The sequence below is a fragment of the Rhincodon typus genome, chromosome 1 (assembly GCF_021869965.1).
Source record: "Rhincodon typus isolate 14 chromosome 1, sRhiTyp1.1, whole genome shotgun sequence".
Classification (NCBI taxonomy): Eukaryota; Metazoa; Chordata; class Chondrichthyes; order Orectolobiformes; family Rhincodontidae; genus Rhincodon; species Rhincodon typus.
In genome coordinates, this window is record NC_063332.1 from 34,907,059 (window position 1) to 34,920,854 (window position 13,796).

At 39.8% G+C, this 13,796-nt stretch overlaps 1 protein-coding gene across 1 annotated transcript in view; it reads left to right on the top strand.

The window, feature by feature from the left end:
- LOC109928323 (WD repeat-containing protein 7) overlaps positions 1–13,796 on the top strand; it is a 375,400-nt gene that overhangs the window by 160,898 nt on the left and 200,706 nt on the right. The gene's annotated exons all lie outside the window — the stretch shown is intronic.

The following is a 13,796-nucleotide window of genomic DNA, read 5'->3' on the forward strand; positions in this document are numbered from 1 at the left end:
AATGGAATAGTTTAGGTTAGATGGGCTTCAGATTGGTTTCACAGGTCAGTGCAACATCGAGGGCCGAAGGGCCTGTACTGCGCTGTAATGTTCTATGTTCTATGTTCTATGTTCTATGGGAGCACCACCACCACCTGCAAGTTCCTCTCCCAAGACAATAACCTTCTGGACTTGGAACTGTACCACCAAAAATCCACTGTTCATTGGGTTAGGAATCCTGAGACTCCCTTTCTGACAGTACTGTGGCCTACCTACAACACATGGACTGGGGCAGTGCAAAAAGGCAGCTCATTATCACATTCTTGAGGCTAATTAAGGTTGGACATTAATTGCTGGTCTATTCAGCAATGCCCACATCCTATTGATGACTGAGATGGGAGGAATGCACCATCTTTCTCTAGTTCTAGTATTGGAGGGGTCCAGATTTTCTTATGGACAATTGTGTGCTTTCTTTATGTTAGACTTGTAAACAAAATATTCATCGACCAGGTTTCCTGAATTGCACAAAATTATTGATTTATAGCTATATCAGTTTACCCCTCTAAATAACACGCATGCACAAGGTAAAGGAAAACAAAGATGAATTTCTGTCTCTGCAGAGATTTAGTTGGGGAAAAGAAAGCAATGATGGTTAGTTAGTCATAGAGTCATAAAGGAATACAGCATGAAAATATGCCCTTCAGTCCAAACTGGTCTATGCTGACCATGGTGCTCACTCAACTAATTGCCTGCATTTGGTCCAAAATCCCCTAAACCCTTTCCATCCATGTATCGATCCAAATGTTTTCTTTAAATGTTGCTATTGTACCTGCCTCAACCACTTTCTGCTGGCAGCCCATTTCGTATATGTACCACTGTCTGCATGAAGAAGTTGGCCCTCAGGTCCTTCTTAAATCATTCCCCTCTCACTTTAAACCTTTGCCCACTAGTTTTCATCCTTGGGAAAGAGACGATATGCATTCATCCTTTCTATGCCCCTCGTGATTTTCTACACCTCAATAAGGTCACCCCTCATTCTCCTCCATTCCAAGGAATAAAATCCTAATTTAGCCAACCTGTCTTTATAACTCAGGCCTACTAGTCCTGGCAACATCCTCGTAAATCTTCTTTACACACTTTCTAGTTTAACTACGCGTTTCCTATAACAGAGTGACCAAAACTGTACACCAAGTTGGCCTCACCATCGACTTGTACAACTGTAACATAAAGTCCCAACTCCTGTACTCAGTGCCTCGTCCGATGAAGGCCAACATGCTAAAAGCTTTCTTCAGCACCCTGTCTACCTGTGACGCTGCTTTCAATGAACTATTTAATTGTGCTCCTCGGTCCCTCTGTGCCACAACACTCCTCAGGACCTTACCATTTACCTATAAGTCCTACCTTAGTTTGACTTTCCAAACTGCAACACCTCACACTTATCAGTATTGAATTGCATTTGCCAAACCTCAGCCCATTTCTCCATCTGATCAAGATCACTCTAATATTGGACAACCTTCTTCGCTATCAACAATACCTCCTAATTTTGTATCATCTGCAAACTTACTAATCATGCCTTGTACATTCACATCCAGATCATTTATGTAACTAACAGATAACAAACGTCCCTGTACTGATCCCTGCGGCACACCACGAGTCACAGGCCTCCGGTCCAAGAAACAACCTTCAGCCATCACCCTCTGCTTCCTACCAGTTTTGAATGCAATTAGTTAGCTCTCCCTGAATCCCATGCAACCTAACCTTCATGACTAGCCTGCCATGTTTGTTCTTGGAGGCAAAAATAATAAGGTTTGAGATGTAGGTCTGACATGTTGGTGCACGAAGATGGGTGTTGCTTAACACATACAGCTTTCACTCAGGACCTTAGCAGACACTCATTCAGGAACTAGCAATAACTCTTCCAGAGGCTTTTTATGTGAAAGGAATTGGACCACTCGTACCACACTGAACCTACAATACGGCTATTTTTCCACATAAAAAGCAACTGGCTGGGTATATGAATAGCAAGGCTTTAGAGGGGTATGGGCCAAATGCTGGCAGATGGGACTAGATCGGATTAGGATATGTGGATGGTGTGGGCAAGTTGGACCGAAGAGTCTGTTTCCGAGCTGTATAACTCTATGCCTCTAAATAGGAGAGCCAAATTGGGAAGCTCCTTTTGTTCAACTAGATTACTCTGAACTGTATTGAAATCAGACAGAGCAACTTAACAGTCACATACCATGCAGGGGCCTTCAGTAAACAAGTAATCATCACAAACGTGTAACCTGTGTATTTGAGTTACAGGGTTAACACAGATGGGTATACATCCTACCCACAGGTAGGGTTCAAGCAATGAGAAATTTCCAAAATGAGCTCAGATCTTTTTTGGTCTAGTGAACCATTACAGTGAATTCAAACCAAATTTGATAACTTTATTGCATCCATTGAACAGACTAATTAGAAAATGATAGTGTTGTACATTATGATGTGTCCAAAAAATATTAAGTTATTGTGTGATGCCTGTTCGTATGAAGTGGTGTTAGGACAATGGTGAGGAGAGACTGAGTGCATTTCCTTTACGCTCCATCAGTGCCAGTGAGCAAAATCATGCTTGAAGCATGTAACTTTATCTTTGATTCTTGTAGATACTTATGGTTGTAGTTTCACATTTCAAACTGATTTAAACACACAGGGTAGACAATGGCCTAGTGGTGTTATCACTAAACAATTAATCCAGAGATCTGGATAGTGTTCAGGGGACCTGGGTTTGAATTCCGCCATGGCAGATTGTGGAATTTGAATTTAATAATAATCTGGAATTAACACTCTAATGATGACCATGAAACTATTGCCGATTGTCAGGAAAAACCCATCTGGTTCACTAATGTCCTTTTAGGGAAGGAAACTGCCATGCTTACCTGGTCTGGCCTACACGTGACTCCAGACCCACAGCAATGTGGTTGATTCTTAACTGCCCTCTGGGCGATTAGGGATAGGCCATAAATGCTGGTAGAGCCAGCGATGCCCCCATCCCATGAATGAATATAATAAAAAAAACACTAATGGCTATTTTGAATGCAGGGACTCCAGTATTTACTTTGGCTGAAGCCTGAATGCAGAGGTAGGCTTTGATTTTGTCACTTTTAGTGTGATCTTGGAAGATGATCAGAGGGTCACTGAAGTGCCATTGCAATGTCTAGATTAGAATTTCCATCCAAAATAGAACTCAACAGGGCAGATGCATTATTCGTTTCACATGCAGATGAATTGCCAGTCACAGCAGGAGATGTTTGTCAGGATGCGCAACTGTATTGTACCTGGGTGGTCTTACAGTGTTATGTGTAAGAATGAGTTGTCAGTTTGTAAAAATTGTGATATGTATGCAGCCAGAGTTATAATTTTGGAAAAGTACAAATGACAGATATTTGTGATCTACATGATAGGTAGGAAAGAGTTTGAAAGAAAATCTAGCTCTTTTTTTCAAAAATCACCAGTTATACTATCTTCCACGGAGAGGAGTTAAGTTAAGCTAGGGTTTAGATATTTCCACGATACTGGGGAGCAATGGGGAATATATAACAATGTCACTGGAAATCATACTTCATAGTTAAATAGAGAAAAGATGCATAGTAGAGGAGTTGAGAATGGACAATATCAAATAAACTTTCAAGAATAGTCACAGCTAATCTAGAATACTACAGGATCAAAATACTGGATCATCTCGGACTCTTCCCTTACTTCACTGTTTCCATTTCTGGGGATAGGCCATCTGCCAGAATCTGGGACGAACCTACCAGCTCCCACAGTTACCTGGACTACACTTCCGTTTACTGCAGGGACTCCATTCAATTTCTTCATCTCTGCATCTGTTCCAATGATGCCACTCCTGCTAGGGTGCCTCAGATATGTCAATTCCCTGTCACCATATCTGACCTATTTCCTGCATTTCTGCTGAGCCCTTACCCTTTCTCCCAGAAAATCTGTAGTGTTCCCCGTGTCCTCACTTTTCACCCCACCACCCTGTGTATTCAATCATCCTCTGCCATTTCCACCACATCCAGCAAGTTAGCACCACCAAATACATCTATCCCTTCACCAGCAACATTTGTGCAGACGCCATTGCTTCTGTGACACTCTGGTTCACTCCTTCATCTCACCAAACACTTCCTTACTCTCTCAGGGCAGCTTTCCATGTAATTACTGAAGGTATAATACATTGATCTCCTCCCTCTTCACTGTCCATGGTTCCAAGTATAGCTTGCAGTTGAAATTGCAGTTCACTAGTATTTCTTCCCATCTATTCTACTACATTTGCTGTCCACAATTCAGTCTGCTTTGAACTGCCAATATCATGTGCAGACTGGGTGCTTGCTTTACCAAACAGCTCTGCTCTCTAAGAAAAACACTGACTTTCCAGTTGCTTGCCATTTCAATAAAACATCTTGCTCTCATGCTACCAGTTCTGTCCTGGGCCTTCTGCAGCATTCCAGCAGAGAACAATGCCAGCGAGAGGAATTACACCTCATTTTCCAATTGGACCCGTTCCAACTTTCAAGAATTTATTGAGTTCCCAAATTCAGATAATGACCTCTGTCGTCCAATTTGATTGCACCTACCATGGTGTCTTGTTTCTGACTTGTTGGCTTTTCTTTCGGAGTAGACCCATTTTCCTCTTTCCACAGCTTACATTTCCATCAGTTTTAAATATCTATAACCCCTTTACCACCATCAACATGCTCTTTGTCTTTTGTTCTGGGCATCCTTGCCATCTGTTCCACTTGCTTCTTCCACCTCTCTGTCACAATGCTTAAAATTAAAACTGTAACTTATCTAATTATGGAGTTTCATGGGATGTAAACTCCTGTACGGATTCAGCAGTGTTGTGCAAGTATTTATTTTTTTCCTTGTGACTCATCTTTGAAAGCTTATTTTGTGTTTTTGTTCAACAACCAAAGTAATTAATTTAAAGATGATTTATCAAACTAAATTATACTACACTATTTGTTATACTTCAAAAATATCAGTTGTTTTTTCTTTATTCATCCAGAGGATGGGGGCATCACAGGCTGCGTCAGCATTTAGAGTCCTAGAGATGTACAGCACAGAAATAGACCCTTCTGTTCAACTCGTCCATGCCGACCAGATATCCAAAATTGATCTAATCCCATTTGGCTCATATCCCTCTAAACCCTTTCTATTCATAAACCCATCCAGATGCCTTTTAAATGTAGTAATTGCACCAGCCTCCACCACTTCTTGTGGCAGCTTGTTCCACACACACACACCACCCTCTAGGTGAAAAAGTTGCCCCTTAGGTCCCTTTTAAATTGTTCCCCTCTCACCTTAAACCTATGCTGTCTAGTTTTGGATTCCCGCCACCCCGAGGAAAAGACCTTGCGGTTGTTGACTTGCTTGCCGAGCTGGCTTGTTTTCGTTCAGATGTTTCGTCACCATAGTTGGTAACATCACCAAAGGCCTCCGATGAAGTAATGTTGTTCTACTCCGCTTGTCCAGTCTGTTATGGTGAGTAATGTCATTTCTAGTTCTGTTCTGTATGGGTTTGTATATGGGGTCCAATAGACCTTGTCTATTTACCCTATCCATGCCCCTCATGATTTTATAAACCTCTAAATGTCACCTCTCGGCCTCCGAAGCCTATTCAGCCTCTCCCTATAGCTCAAATCCTCCAACACTGGCAACATCTTTATAAATCTTTTCTGAACCCTTTCAAGTTTCACAACATCCTACCTATAACAGGGAGACCAGAATTGCACGCAGTATTCCAAAAGTGGCCGCACCAATGTCCTGTACAGCTTCAACGTGACCTCCCAACTCCTGTACACAATGCACTGACTAATAAAGGCAAGTATACCAAACGCCACCTTCGCTATCCTATCTATCTGTCACTCCACATTCAAGGAACTATGAACCTGCACTCCAAGGTCTCTTTGTTCAGCAACGCTCCCGAGGTCTTACCATTAAGTGTATAAGTCCTGCCCCGATTTGCCTTTCCAAAATGCAGTACCACATGTTTATCTAAATTAAACTCCATCTGCTGCTCGTTGACCCATCTGATCAAGATCCCCTTGTGCTCTGAGGTAGCCTTTTTCCCCGTCCACCACACCTCCAATTTTGGTCTCCTCTGCAAACTTACTAACCATACCACCTATATTTACATCAAAATCATTTATATAAATGACTAAATGCAGCGGACCCAGCACCGATCCTTGCGGCACACTGCTGGTCATAGGCCTCCTGTCCGAACAGCAACCCTTCACCACCACCCTCAATCTTCTACCTTCGAGCCAGTTCTGTATCCAAATTCTGCCTCTCCTCCCTGTGATCTAAGCTTGCTAACCAATCTACCATGAGAAAGCTTGTCGAATGCCTTACTGCAGTCCATATAGATCACATCCACTACTTTGCCTTCATCAATCCTCTTCGTTACTTCTTCAAAAAACTCAATCAAATTAGTGAGACACGATTTCCCGTGCACAAAGCCATGTTGACTATCCCTAATCAGTGCTTGCCTTTCCAAATATGCGTAAATCCTGTCCCTAAAGATTCCCTCAGACAACTTACCTACCACCAATGTCAGGCTCACTGGTCTATAATTCTCTGGCTTTTCCTTACCACCTTTCTTCAATAGTGGCACAACGTTAGCCATCCTCCAGTCTTCCGGCACCTTGCCTGTGGCTATTGATGATAGAGATATCTCAGTAAGAGGCTCAACAATCACTCTCCTAGTTTCCCACAGAATTCTAGGGTACACCTGATCAGGTTCCAGCAGTTTAGCCACCTTTATATTTTTTAGGATGTCCAGCACCACCACTTCTGTAATATGGACATTTTTCAAGAGGCCACTATTTATTTTCGCAACTTGTCTATCTTCCATATCATTCTGCACAGTAAACACCAATGCAAAATGCTCATTTAGTATCTCCCCCATCTCCTCCGGTTTCACATATAGTTGGCCTTGCTGATTTTTAAAAGAGGCCCTATTCTCTCCCTAGTTACTCTTTTGTCTTTAATGTATTTGTAGAATCCCTTTGGATTTTCCTTAATCCTCTTTGCCAAAGCCTATTGTCCAAATATTCCTAGTTACCCTTGAGAAAGTAGTGGTGAGCTGTTTTCCTGATCTGCTGCAGCCCATATGCTGTAGGTAGATGCACAATGCTGTTAGGGAGGAAGTTCCAGGATTTTGACTCAACGACAGTAGAGGAATGGTGATATATCTCCAAGTCTGGATGGTGAGTGATTTGGAGGGGGACTTGACGATGGTGGTGTTCCCACATATCTGCTGCCTTTGTACTTCTAACGAGAAGTGGTTGTAGGTTTGGAAGGTGATGTCTCAGGATCCTTGGTGAATTTCTACAGTGCATCTTGTTGATAACACATTCTGGTGCTACTGAGCGTCAGTGGTGGAGGGAGTTTCTTTTATGGATATGGTGTTTTGACCTGGATGGTACCAAGCTTCTTGAATGATTTTAGAGCTGCATTCATTCAGACAAATGGTGTGTATTTCATCACACTCCCATCTTGTGCCTTGTAGGTAGTGGACAGGATCTGGAATGGAAGCTGAGTGACTCTCTGTAGAATTCTGAGCCACTGACCTATTCTTCTAGCAGCAGCATTTATGTGGCTAGTCCCATTCAGCTTCTAGTCAGTGGTAGTCCCCAGGATGTTGATGCTCCTAAGATTTTATGTTTTTAACAAAGGTAACATGAAAGCAGAGCTCTTTTCAGAAGTATCGGAGCTGCATACTACTCTGAACTGTCTACCCAAATCCAGAATTTGGGACTGATTGGATGGCAGATTGACTGGCCTGTCCAGGGTAGTTTTGTCTAAACTTTGCAGCCTCCATATGGAAAGGAAGTTAAGAAAGCAATCAAACTTGTCTCCCAACATGCCAAAGTACTTTGATAAACTGTACCAAAGTTTTACAAGATTATGTTTAACCTGCATTCATGAATTCTTTGTAGCTTTATAGTAGACAAGGGAAATGTAGTGGACTTTCACAAGGCGTTTGCTAAAATCCCGCTTGGGACTCACATAACTAAAGTCAGAGTATTTGGGTTCAGGAGTCAAATGACTGAAAGACAGTTCCAAAACACGAAACTGGGTTCCAGGACTGAAAAAAAAAGATGGGAAGTAAGGCCTTGTACAAGGCCAAAGCCCCTGTTGATCAGAAGATATGAAAATAACATTGTTCAGGAATGGAAAATGTGGAAATAAAGGAAATGGGAGCAGCAATCGGCGATTTGGCCCTTCGAGCCTGCACCGCCATTCGTTTTACACCTCAATAGTTTGTTACTGCTTTTCTCCTATATACCATGATCCCTTTAGGTCCAAGTACTATATCTAACTCCTTCTAGAAATCATGCAATGTTTTGGCCTCAACTATCTTTTATGGTAGCAAATTCTACAGGCTGACCCCTCTCTGAGTGAAGAAATTTCTCCTCATCTCAGTCCTAACCAGTTTACCCCATAACCTTAGACTGTGCTCCCTGGTTCTGGACTGTCCCGTTATCAGAACATCCTTCCAATATTTAACCTGTTAAAATTTTAAAGGTTTCTGTGAGACTCCACCGTCTCATTCTTCTAAAGTCCAGATAATATAATCCTAATTGACCCAACCTCTCCTACATTAGTCTGGCCATCCCAGAAATGAGACTGGTAAACCTTCGCTGCACTCTCTCCATAGCAAGAACATACTTCCTCAGATAAGAGACCCCAACTGTGCACAATATTCCAGGTGTGGTCTCACCAAGACCTTGTATAATTGCAGCAAGACTTCCTGCTCTTTATTCAAATTCTCTCACTTGAAAGCCAATATACATTTGCCTACCACCTTCTGCGCCTACATGCTTTTACCATCAGTGACTGAGACATCCTTGACCCTTACACCAGAGAGGCAACATACCGCCATGGAGTCTGAATTGCACCTGTCTATTCTCCTTATAATAGAATCCCTTACAACTATTACATTCCCACAGTTTTCACTCCTCCATAAAAACTGAAAGAACTGCGGATGCTGTGAATCAGGAGCAAAAACAGAAGTTGCTGGAAAAGCTCAACAGGTCTAGCAGCATCTGTGACGAAAAAAATCAGAGTTAACATTTCGGGTCTGATGACTCTTCCTCAACTATTCTGAGGAAGGGTCATGGGACCTGAAACGATAACTTTGATTTTTTCTTCACAGATGCTGCCAGACCTGCTGAGCTTTTCCAGCAACTTTGTTTTTGTTCCTGTTTTCACTCCTCCAGCAGAGCCAACCGTAATTTGGCTGTTGCCGCTTTCCCCTGAATGGCCATTTCCCTTGAAAGTTTCCAAAGAGGTATATCTATTTTGCAGGGGAATAGCCATAAAAGACTTCAGCATTGCTGTTGCTCTGCCTGGTGGTCACCCACTCCCTTCCTGCCTGTTCAGTCTTAACCTGCAGTGTGACCACTTTTCTGTACCTGCTATCCATGGCACTCTCCACCTTGCAGATGCTCCACTGTATCTCCAGCTACAGTGCAAGATCCAAAGCCCAGACCTGTAGGAGCTGCAACTTGAGAAACTTCCAGTGCACGTGCTTTCTACATTGAGCAGGAAGAGCACATCATGACTTTGAGATCAGCTGCCATGACTTTGCCCATAAAATTAAACATTTTCAGTAGATGCTTAGTATTAAATAATATCAATTATTTTAGGGCCATTATTCCCTGGTCCTTGTTACTACAGAATATAGTCCTTGCAAGCTATAAATCAAAATAAATGCATAAAGCACCTTTTCCCCTCTACACCGAATTCCAACTATGCTCAAATTCCCAGATACAAGCCCTAAGTTTAGCAGTGTTTCAATCAGGATGTGCTGTCTCCCAGCTGGCCATGTTCAAAGCTTTCTGATCTCTGTCATTATCCAGAGAATTCTCGCTTTGTTAAACTTGTCTTTCAACATTATAGGAATGTCCTTGAACTTATTCAAACTGTCACTTCTTTAAAAAAAAACCCATAATTTTATTAGCATTTGCCTGACAATTCTATGTGATTACATAGGATATATAACAAAGGAACAAGCCATTTGAATCAACCTAACCATCCTTTCCTTCCCTTATGCTTGTGGAGTTTCCTCATAAATGCATCAGTTTTTAATTACTTCAGTCACTCCAGCGGTAGTGAGTTTGACATGCTTATCATACATTGGGTAAAGAATTTTTTTCTGAATACCTGATTGGATTTGTTGGTGATAATTTTATGTTGACGGTTTCTAGATATACTCGTTGCAATCTTTGATTCCAGTTTACTTAGGATGGATCAGTTCTTAAACCACTGAAATTAGATCTTGTGCAAATAAATGTTTTTACTGTGAATTGCTTATTGACATTTTTCACAGCTAACCAAAATTTTATGATATTAAAATCACGGTTTCCTTCATATTTCCCAACTGACACTAAATCAATTTGACGCAAGTCAGTTTGCACAACCAGATGTGACGACAAAACAAAAAACTGCAGGTGCTAGAGATCTGAAACAAAAATAAATATTGCTGGAGAAACTCAGCAGGTCTGGCAACATCTGTGGGGAGAAAACAGAGTTAACATTTCATGTCCAGTGACTCTTCATCAGAACATCAAGTCAGTGGACTCGAAACATTATCTGTTTTCGTCGTCAGATGCTGCTAGACCGACTGAGATTTTGCAGTAATTCCAGATTTGACAATACTTACTTCACGTGACCTGAATCACAATGATCAAATAAATTATCCTGAGCACACTTCAGAAGTTCTGTGTTCTCTTCCCTTCAATTTTTTCTTCTCAGTGTCGTGAATCTATGGAATTATTTACCACAGAGGGCTGTAGACTGGGTCATTAAGAATACTCGAGGCTGGGATAGATTTTTAATCAGTAAGGGAATCAAAGATCATGAGGAAAAGGCAGAAAAGTGGATCAACAGATCAACCATGATTGATACGTAAGCAGATTTGATGCGCTGAATGTCCTATTTTTGCTCCTGAATCTTATGATCTTGTGGTCTTTACACCATTACTACATGGGTTTATATTAGGAAAATAAAAATCCCCCAAACATACTGAAGTTCTTATGTCTCTGTGATGTCAGTGTAAGCTATGACATTATTATTATGATTTTGTAAGTTAACTGTGTCTTTTTTTTAGCAAAATTTCCCGTGGGATAGGAAGGAGGATGTTGCAGTTTTGTCTGGTCACATTATGCCTTTGTCATTTCTGGTGCCATTGTTGATGTTAGATAGTCCTTCCAGTTTTACTGTTGTATGATCTTTCAGCAATGATTTGACAAAATTGTGTGGCTTGCAAGGCTATTTCAAAGAGTGGTTAAGAGTTTACCACTTGATTATGGTATGGAATCACATGAAGGCCGGATTAGGTAACAGTGGCCGATTTCCTTCACTGATCGTTTCACTGAAGGTCATCCCTGATTCTGGCTTTTTGTTTGGATTTTCTAACTTTCAAGTCCCCCTGCTGCAGTGGTGAGATTTGAGTTTCTAGTTCGGTAGTAATTCAGATTGAAATGTTACTAGTCTTGTAACATGACCATAGTGTTACTGTTGCCTTAATGCATATGCACTTGCATGTCAATAATGTCAGTTTATTTTTAGGATAAATACTTCATGGTTGGAGAAACTCTTTGGTCATGTTATGAGCATGCTCTCTATAATAATTAAACGTTTATCCTAAATATAAACTGATATCATTGAAATGTAAGTGCATATGCATTGAACAGGATAAAAATTGCCTCTATATTTGCAGAACCATTTTAAAGAGAGAAATAATATTTTTAGAGAGCCAGCAAGAAATGAGATGCTTACAGAATATTCCATAGAGAAATAATTTTATGACAGAATTTAGACTCTTTTATGTATCTAGAAATGATCAATGGGAGAAACTTTCTAAAAATGCTCCGAGATGGAGTTGAGTATGCTTTATCTTAAATTCCCACTGATTGTAGGCTAGAGTCCGCAAATAATAAGTAATAGCTATCCCTGAATAAAATTCAAATGATTTTATTTTGCGGTCAATTTTTGTGCTCAGTGGATTATAGCGGATGCTCAGTAGTTTCGTTTTGTTATCGGTAACTGGTATAGTAGGCTAGAGGAATTAATTTTTATTGAAATAATATCTCCCATTAATTTGAACCAGCTTATGTCAAACGTGTCATTTATTGTTCATACATTGTTACAAATAGTACTACTTGTTAGATTGCTTTTGGAAAAAAATATTTTGCTGAAGTGTTCAGGCATTTTCTATATATGCATGGTTTCACATAACTTGGGATTATTATTAGCTAATGTAATGCTCATTATAACTTTAGAGAGAAGGATACATTAATTGAATTTTAATGAAATTTTTTTTCTTTTAATTTCTTTTAATGCAAAGGTATTATAGTTATAATAACTGTGGATTCTAATAAATGTAAGGTTTACTAAATTGTGGTTCAATATCCATTACTATCTTTACAGACACATTTTTCCATTCTTACTAATACTATTATTTTTATTTTGTCCTCTAAAAATTACTCTGCTTCTCTTCTCTTTTCTGTCTTCCATTTCCTCTCCAAGCTGCTGTTGCTGCCCATGAGGCTGACTGCTCTGGCAATGTTTTACATAACTGCCCCTCAGTCAATGAAGGTATTCTGCTCCCTCTCTAATACATCATATCACTTTCATCTTGTTAATTTTAGTAGTATATGTGCAGCATTAACCAGTCTTACGTATATTGAAGTAAGTGCATTGTACAGGGGAAGAAAAGTTCCTCAAGCTTTGAAATAAGAAACCTGTTAGAATGCACTTTTGTTTTGCTTCCATACGTCTATTTTCATCTTGGGATGAAGAATATCATATTTTTATGAATAAAATATCTGGATGCATAGAAATTGTAAATGGCTGAAATTTTATTCTAACTCATGAAAATTGTGCTTTGAAAACAGTTTGAACTATGTTTATTTTGATGCCTTGCATAGAGTGAAAAATATTGGGAACATTTTTGCTGGAACAAATGAAATATACTTACACAATTGAGAATAATAATAGTCCAAGAATGTAAAACAATCTGAACAGCTAACCAAAACAACAAGAAGAGATAACTCTACTGGCTATTCAGATCACCCAGGATGATCTACATGTTTAATTTTCTCTTGTTGAAAGTTGCTGATGAGTGTTTGTCTCAGGGCAGGATGTTTTGTGTAGCTTTCAATGCAGTGACAAAATAATCCATTCCATTTACATCATCAAGAAAGACCTTCCCACAGCCTTTCACTGAAGTGAACTTTAATGTTGCCAAATTAATGAATTTTGTATGAAATGTGTACTAAGTCACTTCTAATAAGTGACATAAATCATGAAAAATAGTTGCAAGAAGATCTAAATTGCACCAGGTAGAGCATGGATATTTCCCTTGAACATTATTTGGTTATGATTTAAATAAAATTCCCATTTGATTGCTATATTTTGGATTATGCAGGACATTAGTTATGGTATTAGAAATTCCTCAGATTCCCATTTTTGTGGTTAATGGGCCAAAACAGTTTGCATCACTGTTTAATACAATAAAATATGAAAGTAATTTCGAAACTAAGAATAACACTAAATCTATTGATGTGTAAATATTGTTCCTTGTATCTGCGCACTGTTTGTTGTAAAATCCTTGTTGGATATTTTGTCAAAATGATCAGTTTTATTGTCTTTGTAGTCCACAATATATTGTTGCCTTTATCATTTTGAGCAATTTTGTATGTTGTTGCAATATGAATGGACAAAAATGCCTTTATTGTATTTAATCATTGCAATTTAGAAGAACA